Source organism: Panthera onca, chromosome A1 (assembly GCF_046562875.1).
Source record: "Panthera onca isolate mPanOnc1 chromosome A1, mPanOnc1 haplotype 2, whole genome shotgun sequence".
In the NCBI taxonomy this organism is placed as follows: Eukaryota; Metazoa; Chordata; class Mammalia; order Carnivora; family Felidae; genus Panthera; species Panthera onca.
The window spans coordinates 71,455,224-71,479,036 of record NC_138339.1 but is presented as its reverse complement, the minus strand read 5'-3'; the positions used below and the strand labels follow the sequence as shown (position 1 = coordinate 71,479,036).

General features: G+C 36.6%; 1 pseudogene; it reads right to left on the bottom strand.

Annotated features, from left to right (window-relative positions):
- Positions 1–22,157: 22,157 nt before the first annotated feature.
- Positions 22,158–22,899, bottom strand: LOC132680375 (uncharacterized; annotated as a pseudogene).
- Between the last annotated feature and the right edge of the window lie 914 nt (positions 22,900–23,813).

The following is a 23,813-nucleotide window of genomic DNA, read 5'->3' as shown; positions in this document are numbered from 1 at the left end:
GCTCAGTCAGATGAGCTCTTGGTTTCAAAACTCTTGATTTCGACTCAGGTCATGATCTCAGGGTTTAAGCCCCTAGTCAGGGTCTGTGCTGGTAGGTTGGAGCCTGCTTGGGATCCTCTTTCTCTTCCTCTCTGCCCCACCCTGCACCCCCCCCCCCCATGTGCACATTCTCTCTCTTCCAAAATAAATAAATACATTTTTAAAAAATGTGGTGTTAGGGGAAGAGCAACATCTCAGTGAATGGAAAAGAAGCCAGACTATCAAAGAATGGAAACACCTAATCTTACTTCAGACTTCAGTGCATGCAGAGGTGACCTTAAAAACCAGCAAGCATTGTAAGTAGCTTCACCATCCATATGGAAAACCATAAAACTACCTCTCATACTTCAAAAAAAATTCTAAGTGAATTAAAGACATAAATGTGAGCACAATAAATACCTTTTTTATCATTTGTAGAGGGAAGGAGTTCTGAAACCAAGCTCAGAAAGTAAAAAGCATAAAGGAAAAGACCGATTTGACTGTTATTGTTGATAAGCTTATAAATTTGGAGAGCAATCTGGTAGCATCTAGAAAAGCTGAAGATGCATGTGTTTTAGACCCAGAAACTCCAATTTTGTTATAAACTTCAAAGAAACTTGAAGAGTTGTACGTAAGAGGGCGTGCTGTGGAGTCTATAGTAGTGGAGGATTGGAAGCCACATACATACATATTAGAGGGATGGATAAGTAAATAATGATGGAACTCCCATACCTGTTAAATTTATCTAAACCTAGATCTACATGCATCAATATGGATAGAACTTAAAATACTACATGTCAATTATGGATTCATATACATGTAGTAAAATTATAGATAATAGATGGGCAGGGTGTATTCCTACTTCAGGATAGGAGTTATTTTGGAGAGAGGAGAAGGGAAATAACAACAGGGAGGGGAGTTAAACATTCTTCAACTGTATGTATCTGTGTATTTTTTTAAGAATAAGGAAAATGTGAGTGATGAGTAATGAATATTTATTATATTACTACTTATATCTTTCTGTATGTTTGAAATATTTCAGAATAAAGAATTGGTGTTAGTAAGGTACAGTGGGAAATTTTTATCACTCTATAATTCAAATATTCCCTATGTATAAGTGTTTGAATTTTAAGAAATTATAATTACTGTCTTGGGAATGTTTGGAATTTTAACTTCAAATTTTCAGAGCTTTGGGTTTGTTTTCGTTTTGGTTTTGGTTTTTTGATTTTGGTTTTAGGTCTCTATTTCTTAAATTGTTGAATAAAACTTACATGGGAATGAAATGCCATAAAACACTGATAGCTCTATCCCAAAAGCATTCTTGGCTTATAAAGATTCACTGCATGGCTCCACTTTAATTTTGGCCATTAATTAAATAATCAGAGGCCACTACGAATTGAAAGTATGAGTGAGTTAATAAAATATTCATTTCACTAAAATTTACTTTCTAATACATTTCAAACATGGAAGTGTGTGTAAAACGAGGTATACCTGTAAATTCCAAAGTGTAACTCAGGCTCCTGGGACTATAGACCCCTTTGATCTTGTCACAAATTGGCTCCTGGAAACCAGAGGCCTCCTGGACTCAAGTCTCCAGGGACCTTACCCCTGAAGCATCTCAAAACAAATAAAGTGGCTGAGACAGATGCTGGACCCAGACAGAATGGCAACCATTTGACAAAATTAACCCCCAAACGATGTGAACAGACAATTCTCCCCATGTAATTATGGCTTTTGTTATTTTTCCCCCATGAAAGCATTCTATTGCTTTGGCTTAAATGCCACAGATAGAGATATTCAGCCTTGGCTGGCAATATTTCTGATCCATATTTCAATAGATTATCCTGAATTGGCCTCCTGGAAGCATTTATGCTGACCAGTTTTGAAAACCTCTCTGTCAGCCCTTACCCTTACCTGCTAACGCCCAGCTCTAATGGATGAAAGCAGGGGGTGATGATAATCACTGTCTGCCCAGCCCTGAGTGCAGTGCCTGAGTCTGCAAAACAGCCTGTCTGGAGGGGAAAAAAAAAAAAGGAAATAAAGAGTGTAATTCAATGAATACTTGGGAATCAAGTTTGAGGGTCTCTTTTTCCTTTTAAGGGAGTAGTGATATCAGAACCAGGATTATGAAAAAGAAAGAGTTAGTAAAAATAGGATCTTTGTGAATTAGAATAGCAAGGCCATTTCAAATTGAATTACACAGGATCATGGCAATTAGAATTGAAAAAGATCTCTCAGTCTTTCTCTGTCAAAGCATGATTACTCCCAATGGTATATTCTCCCGAGCTTAGTCTAGTCCAATTTTAAATGATTCAAGTGATGGAGGCTTCTCGGCTTCTCCTGGGATATCATTTCACAGTCTAAAATAGCTAACTACTAGGGGAGGCCCCCTATATATATTTTTTGCCTTATTTCCATTATTCTGCTTTGTATTTCCCCAGTCCACCTTAAAATTACTTGAATTTAATTTTAAATGGGTACAATCTACATTTAAATAATCAAACCCAGCTGAGTCTGGATCTTTTGGGATAGACTAATCTCTCCCTCTCTCCCTCTTCCTCCCTACCCCCCCTTAAATATGTGTATATATACACACAAACATATACGCATCATACATGTGCTCACATATACACAATTAGAAAATATTACAAAGCTGCAATATGTTTATGAGAAAAATTAATGAAAAGACCCCTAAGTTTTAGGTCACTAGTTGATAAAAACAATTATCAATTGCTTTTAACTGATACAGGAGCAACAAACAATAAATCTAAATGTTATGTCACTTTCTGAATATTATATTTATTGTGCATAGGTAAAATCATATGATCTTATAGTGTTTACTATAGCTTATTCAGTGTATATCACAGAGATAAACAGTTTGGTACTGATGCCATAAATATATTTATAGAAATTATTTTGTCCACATTTTTTTGCACTCATTGAAACAATAGTGACTCATATTTTTTTGTGGATGGGCTCATTCTTAGACCATATTTGATTTGAGCGTTGAGTAAGTTGTAGAGCCTGAGGGAACAGCTTGGGGTGTTCAAGGTTAATGGAGGTTGCTTAAGGGTATTTAAATTTGATCAAGGAATGTATATAGCTTTCCATGTCCTTTCCAAAGAGCTTCCCTGAAGTGTTTTTCACACCTGTCAATCAACCATTGGACCAACCAATGTCCAATCAGGTAGGAAGATAGGTATCCCAGAAAAGGAGAAAAAAAATGTAAACATAAATGTAAAAAATGTAAACAAAATGTAAACAAAAAAATGTAAACAAAAGTGATTTGAGGTTTCTTTAGAAAGACAGAATTCAGTATTTTCATGGGCATGGGTGTTTTTTTTATCTCATCAATTCATAAAAATTTTTGAGCTGGAAAGAATCTTAGAGCTGGAAATCTCTGAAAATTATAAAATTAAATTAATTAAAAAATTATAAAGGGAGTCTATGCAGCAATTTAAAATTTTAAATTTGTAGTTGGGTGAATTTCAGTTACATATGTGGATTGAACATGTTTTTACATCAAATTCCTCCATAAATCTTGTAAAGATTACAACAAAGATATTTAAAAGAACAAAGAGAATGTGAGAGAAGACAGTAGCTAAAGAGACATGTCTACACATTTTTTGGAAGATGAAAGTGAATGTATGGTAACTGAATGAGTTGAACAGTGAAAGCTAATAATAGCTAACGATTTTCAAGCACTTATCATGTGCTAAGCATTATTGTAAAAGCTTCACATAATTTAATTCAGTTAACTCTCACAACAACACTGTGAGGTAAGTAGCATTATTCTCTCCATTTAACAGGTGATGACTCTGAGGCAGAGTGGGCTCATAAGAAAGCTGTTAAGTGGTAGAAACTAGCAGATAAAGCCAGAGGATCTAACTTCCACAACTGTGCACAGGGGAAGATCAATGACAAGCAAGACAAACTGACCCACCAACGCCTATGAAAGACTAGAGAGAAAACACTTAGAACACTGGCTCCCCTTTACTTTTCCAAGTAAAAGGAGATTTTAAACATCCAACTAGGTTAGAAGGTTGGAGGATTCTTAATGGCAGAAACTGAATGTCCTTGAAAAAATACAATAACTAACATTGTAGGTTCCCATGAAAAAGTCAGATAGTCACCCAATGTCACACAGTGGTGCCTGTCTACAATCCCACCCATGTACGGAGAGCTTACAGTCAGATTTTACTGCATCACTCTTGATGTTTGTTTCTGTTGACTGTCTTATCTCTTGCTAATAGGTCGCTTTTCCCTTGCTTTTTAGTGTTCTCATTTTTTAAAAATTTTATTTATTTTGAGGGGTGCCTGGGTGGCTCAGTTGGTTAAGCGTCCGACTCTTGATTTCGGCACAGGTCATGATCTCATGATCATGACATACAGCCCCAAGTGGAGCCTGCTTAAGATCCTCTTTTTCTTTCCCTCTGCCACTCCCCCATGTACTTTCTCTCTCTCAAAAAAATAAAATAAAACAATAAAATAAATAAAAGCTTATTTATTTTGAGAGAGAAAGAATGCATGTGTGGGGGAGGGGCAGAGAGAGAAAGGGAGAGAGAGAATCCCAAGCAGGCTCCATGCTGTCAGAGACCAATGCAGAGCTCAAGCTCATGAACCATGAGATCATGACCTGGCCAGAACTCAAGAGTTGTATACTTAACCAACTGAGCCACCCAGGCACCTCAGTGTCTCATTTTTGACTGAGTGCAGCACAGTATGTGCAGAAGACCAATGGACACTGAAAACAATTTTGTTTGAATACCCATGTGGGAAAAAAAACTGAACATTGACTCCTACCTAATACCACACACAAAATTAATTAAAGGTGGATTACAGACCTAAATTTAAAATAATTAAGCTTTTAAAAAAATTTATTTTTATTTTTATTTATTTTAATTTTTTTTTTTAACATTTATTTATTTTTGAGACAGAGAGAGAGCATGAACAGGGGAGGGTCAGAGAAAGAGGGAGACATGGAATCTGAAACAAGTTCCAGGCTCTGAGCTGTCAGCACAGAGCCCGATGCGGGGCTCGAACCCAGACCGCGAGATCATGACCTGAGCCGAAGTCGGTCGCCTAACCGACTGAGCCACCCAGGTGCCCCACAATTAAGCTTTTAAAAGTGAAACAAAAATATATTCATGAACTTATAGTAGCAAAGATATCTTAAAAGGCACAAAAGGCCCTAATCCAAAAAAAAAAAAAAAACAAACAGATTGATCTATTAGAATTCATCAAAATTAAGGAACTTGGTTCATCAAGAAACACCATTAGAGAGTGAAAGATAAAGACACAAGCAGGAAGAATATATCTGTACGGATATCTGACAAAATACGTACAAGAGCATGCAAAAAACCTCCTTCAAACAAATAAAAGACAAACTAATGTAAAAATGAAGTGAAAACTTAGAAACAAACATCACAAAAGCACATATCCAAATATCCAATAAACATAGGAAAAAACATTCAGTATCACCAGTCACCAGGGATATGTAACTTAAAATGACAATGGGGAATCACTGTAAAACCACCAAAATGGCTTACATTAAAAAGACTGACTATATAAGTGGTGTACGGGTGGCTTAGTCGCTTAAGCATCTGACTCTTGATTTCGGCTCAGGTCACGATCTCAGGGTTTGTGAGCTCAAGCCCTGCATGGGGCTCTGTGCTAACAGCATGGAGCCTGCTTGGGATTCTCTGTCTCCTTGCTCTCTGCCCCCCACCCCCACTATCTCTCTCTCTCTCTCTCAAAAACAAATAAATACACATTAAAAAAACAAAAAGACTAACTGTATCAAATTTTGGTAAGGATTATGAGCAATTTGAACTTGTTGAACTTGTTGACACAAGTATAAATTGATGCAACCAGTTGGGAAAACTGTTTTGTAGTACCTACTAAAGCTAAATACATACCTATTCTACAAGTCAGCAATTTTACTCCTAGGCATATATCCCAAAGCAGTGGGTTTATATGTCTACCAAAATACATGTAAAAGAATATTCATAGGGGCGCCTGGGTGGCTTGGTCGGTTAAGCGTCCGACTTTGGCTCAGGTCATGATCTCACATCCGTGGGTTCGAGCCCCACGTCGGGCTCTGTGCTGACAGCTCAGAGCCTGGAGCCTGTTTCGGATTCTGTGTCTTCCTCTCTCTCTGCTCCTCCCCTGTTCATGCTCTGTCTCTCTCTGTCTGAAAAATAAATAAACGTTAAAAAAAAATTTAAAAAAAAAAAAGAATATTCATAGAAGCTTTATTCACAGTAGCCTCAAATTGGAAATAATCAAAATACATATTTGTGAGAAAATGGATTTAAAACTGCAGTAAATTTATATGGTAGAATAGTAAACAGTTATTTAAAAAGTTTTAAAAGAAGAATAAATTACTACTATATGGAACAAAATCAATAAACCTCACAGGTAATATTTTTGGTAAAATGCAGATATAAAAACATACATACGGCATCATTCAATTTATATGAAGTTCAAATACACTACAAAATACCTATGGTATTAGTAGTTAGAATTAGCAGTCAGGGGAGTCTTATCCGTTGTACTGAAAATGCTCTATACCATGACCATGTGTTAGTTACATGAATTCGTACTTGTAAAAATTCATCAAGTTGTACATTTAATATCAGTGCACATTACTGAATACACATTATTCTCAATGACAAAAATGTGAAAGTTTTTTTTTTTTTAAAAGTGTCATCTAAGATCATGACACATTTGAAGAAAATCTCTAAAACAGAACAAAATGAAACAAAACAGACTACATTTTTTCCGGAGAGTTAGGAAGATATATTCATCTATGAAATAGAAAGCAGGAATTAAACACAAACAAAAAACTTAAGAAAAAAAAAACAGAGAACAAGAAATAGTCTTTGAGAAAAAAAATAAGTAAAAGGTAAAAATTCCATAGAAAATAAAGTTAAGAAAATTATCTAGAAAACAACAAACAATTGGGAGATAGTCAATAAAAGTTAAAAGATGTTTAAACAACTTAGTCATTCTAGGCAAATGTGCTCATTGAGGCCACAATGGTCCTTGCCTTCCATAATTTCAGTCTAATCCTGGGAAGAACCTGGGCATATTCTGTAACAAGGCTGTTCAGTGACTGCAAAACTTTTTTGTGTGTGTGTATGAGATTATTTATTTATGTCAACTCATCTTGGTAACAACTATTTCCTCATGAAATATGATCGGCAACGATAATTTTTTGAAGAAAATTGAGAAGACACATGAATTAACCTTTACTTAATTTTATTTGGTAGATGAAACATTTCAAAATGTGAGATCTATCTGAGAGAAAGAGAATAATAAATATGGTCCCTAGTGGTTAAAACACAACAAAACAGTTAGAGACAGGTGGGAATAGTTCCACACAGTTCTTTTGATATATCACAGTACTTTTTTATCATGTAAGCCTCTGTTTTATCCATTTTAGAATATTGTATGTGATCACTGCAAAATAATTTCTGCTTTCCCATTCCCTTAGATAAATCACGTACATTGTAGAAAATTTGGATAATACTGTAAGACACAAATAGAAAAATCAACCGTGACTATTCTGCACAGAGATAAGCACTATTGATACTCAGTTAAAATTCTTAAAGTCTTTTATCTTTCTCTTTCACCATAAATACATTTTGGGGGACAAGACTGAGATCATATTATACAGATAAGCTTGAGCCTTTTTTTCATGTAATAACATATTGTGGTCATCTCCCTATGTATTTTTTTTAATTCATAATATGTCATCATATAGATGGCCCATGATTTATTTATCATTATCTTTTTGTTGGACATTTAGTTTGTTTAAATTTAAAAATATTATCAGTGCTACAAATTATGATAATAACATAAAACATTTGTACATTTTTAAGGCATCTGATTCTTATTGCCAAATTGCCTTTTAGAAATGTTTTAGAAATGTTATCTAAATTTTACATTCACATTAGGCACTGAGTGAAGTGTCTTTTTCATTGAGTCCTAGCCAAATCTAGAAATGCCCATTTTTATAAAACCTTCAACAATCAAAAGGGAAAAAAATTAACACTACTTTTTAAGTTTGAATTTCTGCTTATAACATCGTTGAATATCTCTTCAAGTGATTATCAGCATTTTTGCTTTCCTCTTTTCTGAGTTGCCCATTCATGATATTTTCCCCAAGTTTCCTCATGTTAGGATTTTTTCTTCTTTTTCTTTCTCTCTCCCTCTTTTTTTTTTTTTTTATACAGAGAGTGTGTGTGTGCAAGTGACCGAGGGGCAGAGAGAGAGAGAGAGAGAGAGAGAGAGAGAGAAGTGGGGCTCACCCAGGGCTTGTGTTTTTACCCAAAGTGGGGCTCATGCTCACCTGATGTGGGACTTGACTCACCAACTGTGAGATCATGACCTGAACCCAAGTCAGATGCCTAATGATTCAACCACCCAGGCACCTTCTTCTTTTTCTTCTTAATATGTAAGAGCTTTAATAAGTTAAAGCTATTAAGATAAATCATGTCTAAATGCTTTTTCTCTTTTGGTGTTGCTTTTCTTTGTTTGACAAATTATGCACGTTTGCATGAAGTAACATTTATGAATGGAAAGGTAAGTGGAAGAACAGGGTCAAAAGAATTGACAATCTGTACTACCGTAAGCATGGCTACATTTGAAAAGCATAGCTGACAATGGCATTGGCAAATCTAGAAGGGGAAGAAGACTGGAATAAAATGGTTCTTGTGGATGAGATGTATTTTGGGGAGTTTCCCATATATTTGTATTATGTAAGCAGAGCATTAACAAGATAAAGGTTCTCTCAAAAATCTACTCAGAAGTTAATTCTTCAAACCACGATGGAAATCTTTCTTTTGCAGAATGAGTAAGTCTTTTGGCTAAACATGGATAAAAGCTTTTGCTCAATGTGGCATAATAACTCTAGTAGGCTCACAGCAGCAAAGCTAAGTCTGTCTTGAAGTGTCTTATTACAATAAAATAAAATTTAACCTCTTAAACCCAAGACATAAATCACTCACTTTTCTTTTCTTTCAAACAATTTGTGAGTATATTATCATAAATGCTACCTGTCACAAGACTGATAGCTGTCAGTAGCTGAAAAATATGAATAACATCGAAAATGCATTTGAATATGAAAACCATGATAGCATTTTGTAGAGAGGTGACAATAATAAGAGGTTATGGCAGACAAGAAAAATTTTCAGGAATCGGGAAATCAAGAAAAGTTTCTTCAGATTAAATAAGTTCCTAAATCAGTCTCGCCAGAATGGTATTTCACCAAATTTAACAGTCAATAAAATACTTACTGGCTTTTCGTAGTTGGTAGCAATGGCAAATTGAGTTTACCTTGTGAATTTTTATATTAAATCTATGCATCAAGTTGCAGAGCATAATTTCAAAACTGCACAATCTGAGTTTATATAGCTTTCCAAATGATATCTGAAACAGTCATTAATATTTCTCCAAAAATGTAAAAATAAGCTCACCTGAATTTTAAAATGTACTTTTAATCATTAACTAAGATGAGTAAACCCAGATGCCTTTTAAAAGATTCATCTCAATGTATTTCAGATAAAAGAAGTTTTATCCAAATTTCAGAACTCAATTTGTATCTCTTTCGCATTTTCTGATTTAAAAAACAGTATTACATGCAACTATTTGGATTTATCTCAAGGGTATTATGCTAAGGGGAAAAAAAAAGCCAATCGCAAAAGGTTATATACTTTATGATTCTATTAATAGAACATCCTTACCATGACAAACTATGGAGATTAATGGTTGTCAGGGGATGGGGTGGAGGTGGGTGTGACTAATAAAGGGATAGCATAAGGGAGTTCCTTTGTGTTGCTGAAACAGTTTTGTATTTTGATGTGGTACTGGTTACAGAAATCTTTACATGGGATAAAACTGCATGGAACAATACACACACACACACACACACACACACACACACACAAATATGTACATATAAAAACCGGCGACAACGGAACAAAGTCTACAGTCTTGACTAGTATTGTAATCAGGTCAGTTTTCTGGTTTTGATATTGTACTACAGCTATATAAGATGTCACTATTGTGAGAAACTGGGTGAAGGGTTCATTGGACCCTGTATATCAATTCTGCCATTTCCTGTGAATCTAATTATTTAAAAATAAAAAGGTTTTTCTTAAAACATGACTTCTACTCACCACATTTTAACCTTATATAGGCAATTGTCAGAAATGAAGCAAATCAGAACTCTTAGCAGCCAAATTATGCCAGAAAATTCATGCACTAACAGTAACTCATTTTACTTATTAGAGAGTTCCTCAGGTTCTCATTCAGTGCCTACTTGTTCTTATTTCAAACACATTTCTAATATATTTGGTAACTGCTTTCCACAACTACAGCAGACACATTCATTCAATCAGCCATTCATGTATTTATGTTTAAACATTCACAATATCTTGCTGATTGTGCCAAGTAATGTGATAAGCAAGATGTTCTGATGAGTTATATGATTTCTGTCCCCAAGGAGTTATGGCTTAGAGCAGTGATTTCCACAAAAAGATACGGAGAGGGATGAGGGAATATATATCAAAAAGTTACATGCTTTTCAAAATATACACTATTCTATCCTCCAAATTCTTATGTATCCCTTAGAAAGATAACATCCTACTTCCTAGAACACAGGAAAGACAATAAACAGGAAGAGGGGAGGGGTGAAGATAGATAGGACAAGATCAGCAACAATCTTATAGGTTGGAGCTTTGGACTTTACCTTTAAGACAAGGAAGTGTTATTAAAGGGTTTTAGGGAATGGGTTGGGGGTGAGTAATCAAATTTAGTTTTTTTCTAAGATTGTGCAAGTCTAGAGGATGGATGACTAGTTAAGAAACTGTTGCAGGGGCACCTGAGTGGCTCAGTCAGTTAAGTATCTGACTTCGGCTCAGGTCATCATCTTGGGGTCTCTGAGTTCAAGCACCATGTCAGGCTCTGTGCTGACAGCTCAGAGCCTGGAGCCTGCTTCAGATTCTGCATCTCTCTCTCTCTCTCTCTCTCTCTGTCTCTCTCTCTCGCTTCTCCTCCAGTCATGATCTGTCTCTTTCTCTCAAAAATAAATAAAACATAGGGACACCTGGATGGCTCAGTTGGTTAAGCAGCCGACTTTGGCTCAGGTCATGATCTCATGGTCTGTGAGTTTGAGCCCTGCATCGGGTTCTGTGCTGACAGCTCAGAACCTGGAACCTGCTTTGGATTCTGTGTCTCCCTCTCTCTCTGCCCATCTCCCACTCATGGTTTGTCTCTCTCACTCTCAAAAATAAATAAACATAAAAAAATAAAAATAAATAAAACATTAAGAAAAAATTTTTTAAAAGAATATATATATATATATACACATATATATATATACATATATATATATATATATATGTATATATATATATATAAAAGGAAACTGTTGCAATAATTTTGAGATAATTGAATAATGGTATTGGGATAAAGACAAGTAGACAAATTTTGAATTCATTAGGAGGATGAATTCACAGGACTTGGTGAGCAATTATTCCTCGTATCCACAGAAATGGGGGTAGCCAAAGATGACCCAAAGGTGAGTATCTTCATGAGGAGCTTGGAGCAAAGGGGATTTACTAAATTATTGGCATACACATATTACATTTAATGGTACAGTTTAGGGGAAATTGGACATAAAAGATCTTTCAGGGGAAAGATCTGGACTAGAGATGTATCACTGCAGAGTTAACAGTCAATGGGTCAGTTAGAATCACATGAGGAGCTTTGAAAAAGACCCATGCAGGTCCTCCACCTCAGGCTTAGTGAAGCCTTGACAGTGGGGGGTACAAGCACTGATTTAAAAAGAATGTGCAAGAGTCCCAGGTAATTGTAATTTACAGCCACTGCTATGGATGGTAATTAAACCTACTAGATGAATGAGATCACCCAAAGACACTATAGCCTCTCAACCTTGGCTACATAATGGAATCACTTGAAAAGCTCTAAAAATTATTACTGTCTAATTTTCCTCCCTAGAGAAACTGATTTAATTGGTTTGCCTATAGCCTGGGAATCAGGATTTGTAAAAACAAACTTTCACTAGTGATTATAATAATAATGAAGGTTGTCAACTGCTAATATACACATAGAAAAGAAAAGAGCCAAGGTCAAAACCCCACTGCTGTGGACTGAATCCTGTGCCCTCCCTAAGCCATTCATATATTGAAGCCCTAACCTCCAGTGTGACTGCATTTAAAGACAAGACCTATAAGAAGGAATTAATGTTAAATGAGGTCAAAGGGGTGGGGCGCTGATCCAATAGGATCAGTGTCCTAAAATGACTCACTGGAAATAACACTGTGCTTGGGCAAATGCTCCTTGGATGGCCTCGAGCACTTGAGCAGGCTCTCTCTCTCTCTCTCTCTCTCTCTCCCTCCCCCTATCCTTTCCTCCTTCCCCTCTCCCTCCCTCTTCCCTCTCTTTCCTCCTCCTTTCCACTCCCTTCCTCCCTTTTGTCTCTCCCAGCCATGTGAGAGCACAATGAGAAGGCAGCTGTCTAAAAGCCAGGAAGAAAGGCTCACCACAAAGGAAATTGGCCAGTACCTTGATCTTGGACTTCCCAGCCTCTAGAATTGTGAAAAATTAAATATCTGTTCTTTATTATTATTATTTTTAAGTAAGCTCTACACCCAACATGGGGCTTAAACTCACAATCCTGATATCAAGAGTTGTAAACTCGACCAACCAAGCCAGCCAGGCACCCCTAAATTTCTATTCTTTAAATCACTCAGTGTATGCTGTTTTGTTATGGCAGCCTGAGCTTATTAAGACATACTGTGGTACTGAGAAAAGAGGTATTGCTACAAGAAATACCTAAAAATGTGAATATGGCTTTGGAATTGGGTAATAGATAAGAGGCTGGAGGAGTTTAGGAATGTATGCTAATAAAAGCCTAGATTTCTAGAAACAGAATGTTGGTAGGAAGAGAGATATTAAAGGCCGTTCATTCTGGTGAAATCTCAGACAGGAATGAGGACCAGGTTATTGGAAACTGGAAGAAAGGTGAATTTTGTATAGAGTGGCAGATAACTTACCTGAATTGTGTTCTAGTGTTTTGTGAAAGGTAGAAATTGTGAGTACAGGAACTGAATATTTAGCTTTGGAGATTTCTAAGCAAAGTTTTGAAGTAATAACTGGGTTTTTCCTGAGTGCTTATAATAAAATGAGAGAAAAAGAAGTGAACTGAAGAGAGAATTATTAAGCAAAAGAAAACCCAGAATTTGATGATTTGGAAAATTCTCACCCTATCCATATGTCAAAAAATGAGAAACGTTGCTCAAAGAGAACACTGAAGGTGTGGCTGAACAACAATTTGATAAAAGAGATTATGAATGCAACTCGTGGACTTAATTGGACATTTCAGCAGAAGCCAGGGAGAGACATGGGAATATACCAGCAGAGTCATTGCCAGTTTGAACAAAGGGGACAGATAAAGTGAGACAGAATGAAGGGAGGCTGTCAGATTTTGTGGATTCTACATGATGTGACCATAGAGTTTTTGGGCTCTGAATGGGCACTATTCTTCAAATAAGGGAAGAATGACCCTAAGGCAATTCAGAGGTCACAGGGTTTCCATTCCCACCATAGGTCCATGGCCAGGGCTGCTTCCCTGTTGGTTTCAGAAGGCAGGGCTCCCAGTGGACCTAGAAGGGGGGACATGTAGCCAAAGGGGATTAGTCTTGACCCAGAACATCTAACAAATGGAATTTGCCTTGCTAAGTTTGAGATTTGCTTGGGACCCATCACCTCTTTCTTCTTTCCTATTTCCTATCTGTGACAGAAGTAAGATTATAAGGCAAACTACTGACCCCCAAATTGGAGAGACAGACAGGAAGGTCAGAGAATCTCAACTTATTGGAGCAGAAACTCATTAACAGAAACCTCAGCAAAACCAATGCCAGGGTAGTAAAACCTAAACTGTAATTCATGAATTACATGGAGGCCTCATAGAGGCTCAGTGGGGGCAAGTCATTGAGTTAAAAACTCCAGGGAACGCAGTCATAGGTGGTACAACAATTTGGTTTTGTATCTGTAGGAGTTTTATCAGGTCCTTATAATGAATATCAGAGAAAAATCCCCTTGTGCTTCTGGTAGGGAAAGGGGAAAGGTAACCATTTTGAAACACAACAAAACATTCTGTTATTCTTAACGTAAACTGTCCTCTGGAGAAACTATTTTATCAGACCCTAACCTGCTAGGGTATTATCAGAGCCTAACCTATCTGGGAGAAGGGAAATATCTAACTCCAGCCCCATCTAGCTATCCTGTTCCACAATAGGAGGGGAGAGAGAAAGAAAGAGAGAGAGAGAGAGAGAGAGAGAGAGAGAGAGGGAGAGAGAAGGAGAAAGACTGAAACACTCGTGAAGTACAGAGTCCAAGAAAGAGACTCACCAAAGGTTAAGATCTAATAGGTCTTAAGGACTATAAAATGCTTCCCCCTCCCCATGCCTTACATTATATTATTTAAGCCTATTTACTGCAACTCTTTTTTTCCAGCACATCATGTTCACCATTCAACAACAAAAAAAATACGAGTCATTCTAAAAGATCAAAAAGCAAGCCTGATGAGACTGAACTAGCATCAGAACCAGAGTAAGACATGTCAAGAATGCTGAAATTACTGGAAAGGAGTTTTTTAAAACCATGAATAATATGTTAAAGGCTTTAATGAAAAAAAGTAGACAACATGCAAAAAAAGATAGATAATATAAGCAAAGAGATGGAAATTCTAAGACAGAATTTTTAAAATGCTAGAGATCAAAAAGTGTATCAGAAATGGAAGAACACCTTTAATAGGCTCATTAGTAGACTGGACATGGCCGAGGAAAGAATCTCTGAGCTTGAGGACATGACAGTAGAAACTTTTATAACTGAGAAGCAAAGACAAACAAGACTGAAATAAAGCAGAATATCCAAGGACTGCAGGACAACTAAAAAAGGTATAAGATATGCATAATGGGACTATCAGAGCAAGAAGAAAGAGAAAAAGGAAAAGATGCAATAATGACTAAAATTTTCCCCAAGTTAATGACAGACACCAAACCACAGATCCAGGAAACTCAGAGATATCAAGAAGAATAATTACAAAAAAAACACGCTACACCTAGGGATATATTTTTCAAACTCCAGAAAGTCAAAGGTAAAGAAAAAATCTTGAAAGAAACAAGAGGAAGAAAAACACTTTACCTACAGAAGAGTAAAGATAAGAATTACATCCAACTTCTCAAAAAACTATGCAAGCAAGAAGAGAATGGAGTTAAATATTAACTGCTGAGAGAAAAAAATAACCCAACAACCTAGAATTCTGTATCGTGTGTAAGTATCTTTCAAAGCTGAAGGAAAAATAAGACTTTCTTAAGTCAACAAAAATTAAAGACTTTTTTTTTTCCAGTCGACCTACCTTGCAAGAAAGGTTAAAAGAAGTTTTTCATAGAGAAGAAAAATGATAAAGGTTGGAAACTTGGATCGACCTAAGAAAGGAAGAGCTCTGGGGGAGAATAAGTGAAAGTAAAATAAAAAGTTTAATTTTTCTCATTCTTAATTGATCTAGTAACAGTTCATTCCGGGATATATATATATATATATATATATATATATATATATATATATTTATATATGTATCATGTGATTGTGTATGCTTATGTATAAGTGAAATGAGTGACAGAAGTAAAACAAGAGAGAGGAGGGAGATATTAGGAATATTTTGTTATTATAGGGTATTCACACTACTCATGAAGCAGTATAGTTTTGTTTAAAGGTACATTCGCCTTAGTTGCAAATCTATATTGTGAATTCCAGAGTAATCACTAAAATTTTTTTTAAATATAATTCATATGATAAGAAAGGAAAGAAAATAGAATCACATCAAATGCTCAGTTAAAACCGTAGAAGGCAGAAAAGGTATGGGAAAAAAAAATTTGGAACAAAGAACAAAGGCAACACATAGAAAACAGTAGCAAACATGGTAGATAGTAATCCAGTCATATCACTAATCACTTTGAACGTTAGTGGCTTAAATCCACTAACTAATAAAAGACAAAGATTGCCAGAATGAATATAAAACACTACCCGGCTGTATATTGTTTACAGAAAACCCACTTTAAATATAAAGACACATATAGATTAAAAGTGAAGGAATGAAGAAAAATATACACTAGTCAGAAGGAAGGAGGAGTAGTTATGTTACTGTCAGACAGGACAGATTTCAAGCAAGGGAAATTATTAGGGATAAAGAGGGACACTAGAATGACACTGGCATTAATACCTCCAAGAAGACATAGTAATTCATAATGTGAATGTACCTAACAACAGAGCATCAAAATACATGAGATAAAAAGTGAAAGAACTGTAAGGAGAAATAGATGAATCCCTATTATAGCTGGCGACTTTCACACCACTCTGATAGAAATGGACAGATCTATCAGGCAGAAAATCAGTAAGGATATGGTCAAAATCAACAGAGCCATGAATCAACTCAATGTGATTGACATCTATAGACTACTTTATCCAACAGCAGATATTTACACATTTTTTTGCAAGTTTGCATGGAATATTCATGAAGATAAACCATATTCTGGGCCATAAACTATACCTTAACCAATTTAAAAGAAGAGAAATTATATAATGTCTGCTCTCAGACCACAATGACATTAAACTAGAAATCAACAACAGAAAGATAACTGGAAAATTCCAAAGTATTTGGAGGTTAAACAACATACATCTAAATAAAACATACTTCAAAGAAGAAATATCAAGATAAATTTAAAAATATTTTTTTTTAATTTTTTTAACGTTTATTATTTTTGAGACAGAGAGAGACAGAGCATGAATGGGGGAGGGTCACAGAGAGAGGGAGACACAGAATCTGAAACAGGCTCCAGGCTCTGAGCTGTCAGCACAGAGCCCGACCTGGGGCTCGAACCCACGGACCGTGAGATCATGACCTGAGCCGAAGTCGGATGCTTAACCGACTGAGCCACCCAGGCGCCCCTAAAAATATTTTTTTAAGTTTTTTTACTTATTTTGAGAGAGACAGCAGGGGAGGGGCAGAGGCAGTGGGAAAGAGAGAGAATCCCAAGTAGGCTCTACACTGTCAGCCCACAGCCTGATGCAAGCCTCGAAACCATGAACCACCAGAATATGACCTGAGTTGAAGTCAGATGCTTAACTGCCTGAGCCACCCAGGTGCCCCAATTTAAAAGTATTTTTAACTAAATATAAATTAAATACAGGCTATCAAAATTCGTGGGATACAGTGAAAGCAGGGCTAAGGGGGAAATTTAGCATTCATTGAATGCATGTATTAGAAAAGAAGAAAGATTTGGAAACTATAATTAAAAAAAATCTTTAAGTTTATTTATTTTGAGAAAGAGACAGAGACAGAGAGAGGGGAAGCTGGGGAGGAGCAGGGAGAGGGAAAGACAGAATCCCAAGCAGGCTCTGTGCTGTCAGCGCAAAACCTGACATGGGGTTTGAACTCACAAACCATGAGATCATGACCTGAGCTGAGATCAAGAGTTGGAGGCTTAACCAACTGAGCCACCCAGGCACCCCTAGAACTTATAATCTAAGTTTCCATTTTAGGAAACTAGAAAACAGAGCAAATTAAATCCAAAGTGAGCAAAAGAAAAAAAAATAGAGCAGAAATCAATGAAATTGAAAACAGAAAATCAACAAAACCAAAAGCTGCTTCTTTGAAAAGATCATTAAAATTTATAAGTCTCTAAACCATGCTAAGAAAAAAAGAGATGAGACACAAATAACTAATACCAGAAATGAAAGAGGGTACATCACTATGGATCCCATGGACATTAAAAGGATAATAAAGAAATACTGTGAACAACTCTATGAACACAAATTTAATAACCTAGATGAAATGCAGCCCCATTCCTTGAAAGACACAATCTACTAAAACTTAGCAGATATAGACAATCTAAATGGACCTATATTTATTAAAGAAATTGAATCCATAATTAACCTTCCGAAACTGAAAGCACCAGGACCAGATGGATTTGCTGGTAAATTATACCACACATTTAAGGAATAAATTATGGTAATTCTCTACAATTTCTTCAAAAGATAAAAACAGGTAGAATACTTCTTAACTTACTCTATGAGGCCAGCATTATGCTAATACCAAAACCAGACAAATCATAGACCAATAGAAAACTATAGACCAATATCTTGAGCATAAATGTAAAAGTTTTCAACAAAATATCAACAAATCAAAATCAACAGTGTATAAAAAGAACTATACACCATGATCAAGTGGGATTTATATCAGGTATGCAGGGTTGGTTCAACAATTCAAAAATTAATTGATGTAATATATCAACAGGCTAAAGAAGAAAAATCACATGGTCATAGTAATAGCTGCAGAAAAAGCATTTGACAAAATCCAGTACTCATGCATGATAAAGATTCTCAGGAAACTAAAAATAGAGGGGGAACTTCCTCAACTTGATAAGGAATATCTTAGAAAAAAAATCTACAGCTAACATTATACCTAATGATGAGAAACTCAAAGTTTTCCCACTAAAATCAGTAACAATTCAAAATAAAATAATAACATATCACTACATACTTACTGGATTGGCCAAAATCTGGAACACTGACAGCACCAAATGTTGACAATGATGTGAAGCAACAGGAAATCTCACTCACTGCTGGTGGGAATGTAAAACGGTACAGTCACTTTGGAAGACAATTTGGCAGTTTCTTAAGAAACTAAACATACTTTACCATATGATCCAGTAATTACTCCCTTTGGTATTTACCCAAATGAACTCAAAACTTACATTCACACAAAAACTTGCATGTGGATGTTTACAGCAGCTTTCTTTAGAATTATCAAAACCTGGAAGCATTCATGCTATCTGTCAGTAGGTGAATGGATAAGTAAACTGTGGTACATCCAGACAAGTGAAAATTAATTATTCAGAATTAAAAAGAAATAAGCCATCAAGTTACAAAAAGACATGAGTGAAACTTTAAAGTCTATTACTAAATGAAAAACACTAGTCTGAAAAGGCTGCCTTATATATGATTCCAACTGTGTGCCTGACTTGTGGAAGAGACAACAAAACTATGGAGGCAGTAAAAAGATTAATAGTTCCAGGGGTTAGGGAGAAGAATGAATAGGCCACGAACAGAGGATTTTTAGGGCAGTGAAACTGCTCTGTCCGGTACTACAATGGACACATGTCGTTATACACTTGTCCAAACCCATAGAATGTATATCACCAAGAGTGAACCCTAGACTATGGACTTTGGGTGATAATGATGTGTGAATGTAATTCCAACAGTTGTAATAAATGTTCTATGCTGGTGGAGGATGTCAACAGAAGGGGAAGTTGTACAGTGTGAGGTAGGCTGCAGAATGTTTACTCGAACTCTGTACTTTCTGCTCAGTTCTGCTGTGTACCTACAACTGCTCTAAAAAAATAAAGTTAATTAATTAAAAAAGTGCGGTTTCAGAAAACACAGCAATTTTTACACCAAAAGTTAGATCTTCCCCACACACTGAATTATCTGTGAAAACTAGAGACAGATGGTTTTATTCAATTGCATTTGGAATCATTAACACCACTAGGGCTCTTATTTTTTGAGCCTTGAGTCAAAAGTTCTTTTCATGGTATAAATACAGAGAAATTCTCTTCTTGTGCTACTTGAGGGTTAATATACACCCTCTTCCATTAATATAAAAGATTTCCATTTCATATTTGCATATAATCCACATGATTTTTAGAGAGAAAAATATTTTATTAACTGTCTTAAAAATAGTTTCTTGATATTTCCACTAACACTCTAAAAAGAATATATGTTAACAATTATTTTATTAATCTCTTTTATTTAGGCTATCATGAGTATAAAACTATATGTAATTTCACTTTAATGCTAATGCATAATACATTGTGTTTAGATTGGTTATATATTGAATTGTTTTCCAATGTGACTTTTTTTTTATTATTATAGAAGGAGTAATTCAAGTACCAGAAGAAAAACAAAGCAAAATATGTGCTATCAGGTATATTTTCCGATTATCTTCAGGTGGTAATCTTTATGAAGAACTAGGCAATTTTTTTAAAGGTATTCATCCCTGGGGCGCCTGGGTGGCTCAGTAGATTAAGTGTCCAACATTGGCTCAGATCATGATCTAGTGGTCTGTAAGTTCGAGTCCCAAGTCAGGCACTGTGGTGACAGCTCAGAGCCTGGACCCTGCTTTGAATTCTATGTTTCCCTCTCTCTCTACCCCTCCCCCACTCATGCACACTCTCTCTCTCTCTCTCAGAAATAAAACTAAAAAAAAAAAAAAAAAATGAAAAAAAGTGTTCATCCCTGAGCAGACCTTTTGCTGTCATCTTGTCTGTGCCTCCTTCTAACCATACCTGTTATATTCAGAGATCCTGTTGTATATAATGATATAATTATCTACTTTGGGAGATTATTGATATGTTATGAGTGAAGGATAATGGATCAGTCACTATGTGTGATTATAATTTTCAAAAAATGTTACCAATAATATTTGGACAATGAACTCCATGGAGAATGAATAGAAATTGATTTTCAAGACTGAGGGAATCCTGAGAACTAGTGAGGACACATTTAAAAGGACTTCCCAGGGTCTCCAAGGCAGAAAGATTCTACTAGTTCACTGAGAAATTTTTCACACATGATTTTTTTTAAAGTAATTCCCAATAAATTTATAGAAATGACTATATGATGTTTCAAGACTCATTCTTCACTGGAGAGTATTTCCTTCATACCCAATTTACTGACCTTCCAATTATTTTCAACCTCATGCTTTTCTGATTTTACTTAATCGTCTGTCCTCTAAAGAATTACCATAAATGGTCCTAATAACTATCTTTTACTTATCTTCCATGATCTCCAACGACTCTTTTATGCATTACTCTCTCTTCTGGTGCTGTGGGATAATGAGCTCCATGCACAGACTCACCTGCTCAGGCCTCTTGAGGGATGTCTGAATGTCACCATGGTGATGGGGTACCAGTGCAAGGCTCCAATGGGAATGGGATAGTACTCAAGGCCTGAGGCATATGTCTGGCAGAATGAGTTGAAATTCTCTTATTTGGGAGAGCATAAGAGGTAGATAAAGTTACATAAAACTACATTCTGATGTTGACAGGCCTTAAAACCAATTTTAAGGCACTATAATTTCAAGGACATAAGTCTTGGTTTTGCAGCTTATCTCTCTATTCAAATGAAAGTGTGGTCACAATTCAGGCCCCAGAAATACTGCTGTGTCATCCCTGTGTTAATGAGCCTGGAGAGAGGTGTGTATGTGTGTGTGGTACTGTAATGCTCCCAAATAAACTAGCCTTAACAACAGGTTCGGAGTCTTCTATTTGTAATTTGGGAATAATTAGTGTCAGGGGGATAAATGATTAGCAACCTCGTTATATCAAAGTGACCTAACATCGGACAAAAAAACGTAGGCCATTTCTTCAAAGACTGATTTTAGATCAATACTGTTAAGAGATATTCCCACAAATGCTGAAAATCTAGGGAAACCTGCTTCATTAAAAGTCTATAATTAATGATGCAGTAACATACAACACAACTGTGGGCTGGCAGATAGAAAAAAATTATCTCAAAACCTTCAATACAGATTTAAATCTAGATTTTTCATTACAAACTTAGAAAAAAAATTCTAAACAATGCATTTTCTAAAATGTCAAAGCAACATCGTTCTCAAATGGCTGCAGAAATCATTTATTGATCAAAACGAAGAAAGAGAATCACTGGCTTAAAAAGGCTAAGACTAAGGAAGGATTTGAGGTCACACAATGTATTTTGAGTTTCAAAATGAATGAAGTAAAGGAATAACAGTCCACGTAGGTAGTATTTTGTCATTCTAATCTCAAGGATTTGGTGTGAGAACTGAAATTAACTCCTTTTTTTTTAATATTTCAAATGAAAATTGTCCATTTATTAAGCATCCACAGAGTTCCAAGCATTATACAGAACACTTGTTCACACTCTTTTAGAGCAAAATTGCCTATTTTTTTCACTCACTTTTGCATGCATTGACATTTTAGTTCCACTGTCATAAAATGACCAGTTCTTCAAGACTTGCTCAAGAAACAAGTTTCTGATCCATAGAAGCAGATCATGCAGGAAGTTTCTCCGTGAACTGTTACGCTGAATGTCCTTTCCGTCAGAACCACGACCCCCCTTCCTCCTCTGAAGCCTCCATCTCCACCTCCTCTTGCGAGTCTGAAACCGCCCCTCCGCCCACTGGGCCTCCTCCACCTCTTCCTCCTGCCACCACCTCTTGGAGGTCCCTTCTCACCTGAAGGTCGAGGTAAAAACCTCTGCAGTGGGAGCAGTTTATATGGGTCCATGTGAAATTCTGCAGGTTTTTAAAGGAAAGTGCCTTCATATTTTCTGACAATTTAACGGAAAAAAAAAATCTCTAAATTGTCCACATATGTCATCCACTTTACTAATCTGTTCTTTGCTCTCTAAATAAACTGGAGCGCTGAAGTAAAGCACCTTATTTTTGTCTGCAGTACATTTAAAAACTATGTCATCTCCACAGGGATACAGGTACGCTCCTAATAAAACTACATGTTCTGGAGATCGTTGGTCTTGGCCTTTGTTCAACGTCCGTGGCCACTTCCTTGTCTAAATCCTCCTCTGCCACCATCGCTTTTGAAATTACTGCCTCCATCCGGGAAGGTTGTAGCGGCTGCTATGAATGAAGCCGCCACCTCCATTAAGGCTTCTACAACCTCCGCCTGGAAAAGACCTGTTTGCTCTACCAGCCTCATCGCTCCGGGTTAGAACCTCCTCCCCCCGCAAGCAGTGAACTCCTGACGCCACAATTCCTTCCTTCCAGATCCTCCTGCTCCCTACAGCAGCTCACCTGCCTGAAATTAACACTCTTGTGTAAGAGAAAAGTTATAACCCCGCGTCTTAACATGGTTTCCTCTTCCTGATTAGTTCCAAGTGAGTCACTCCCCAGCTAGACCTTCAGTCGTAGTTGTGTAGCATGGTGCTAGGTATGAAAAGGTTTCCTACATCTGGAATAGGTCCTCCAGAAATATTTAGGGATTAGGGAAATTTAAGGATAATAACTGGATTGGAATGCAATTTCCTTCAGGGCTAGAGCAGTGGTTCTCAAACTGCAGCCAGTATCAGAATCACCTGGAGGGCTTGTTAAAACATAGGCTGCTGTACCCAACACTAGAGTTTCTGATTCAGTAGGTCCAGGGTGGAACTAAGAATTTGCATTTCTAACAAGTTCCCAGGTTCCCAGAGGAGCCCAGGTGGAGGGTCACTATTCTAGACCAGTGTCTCAACCTGTTGCACATTGCTATCACCTTAGGAAGTTTTTAAATTCCTGATGCCAAGATTATCACCCAGACTAATAACAGAATCTACGGTGGTCATGACTAGGCTCCAGTATTTTGTTTGTTTGTTTTTATTTTTGAGAGTGGGAGTGGGAGAGGGGCAGAGAGAGAGGGAGACACAGAATCTGAAGCAGGGTCCAGGCTCTGAGCTGTCAGCATGGAGCCCAATGCAGAGCTCAAACAAATGACCAGTAAGATCATGACCTGAACCAAAGTCTGACCCTTAACTGACTGAGCCCCCCGCAGGTGCCCCTAGGCTTCAGTGTTTTTTAAAGTTCCCCAGTAAATTCCAATGTACAGCCCAGATTGGAAGACACTGTCCAGTCTCATGGTGGTTCTCAGCCCAGGCTATACTTTAGAATAAAC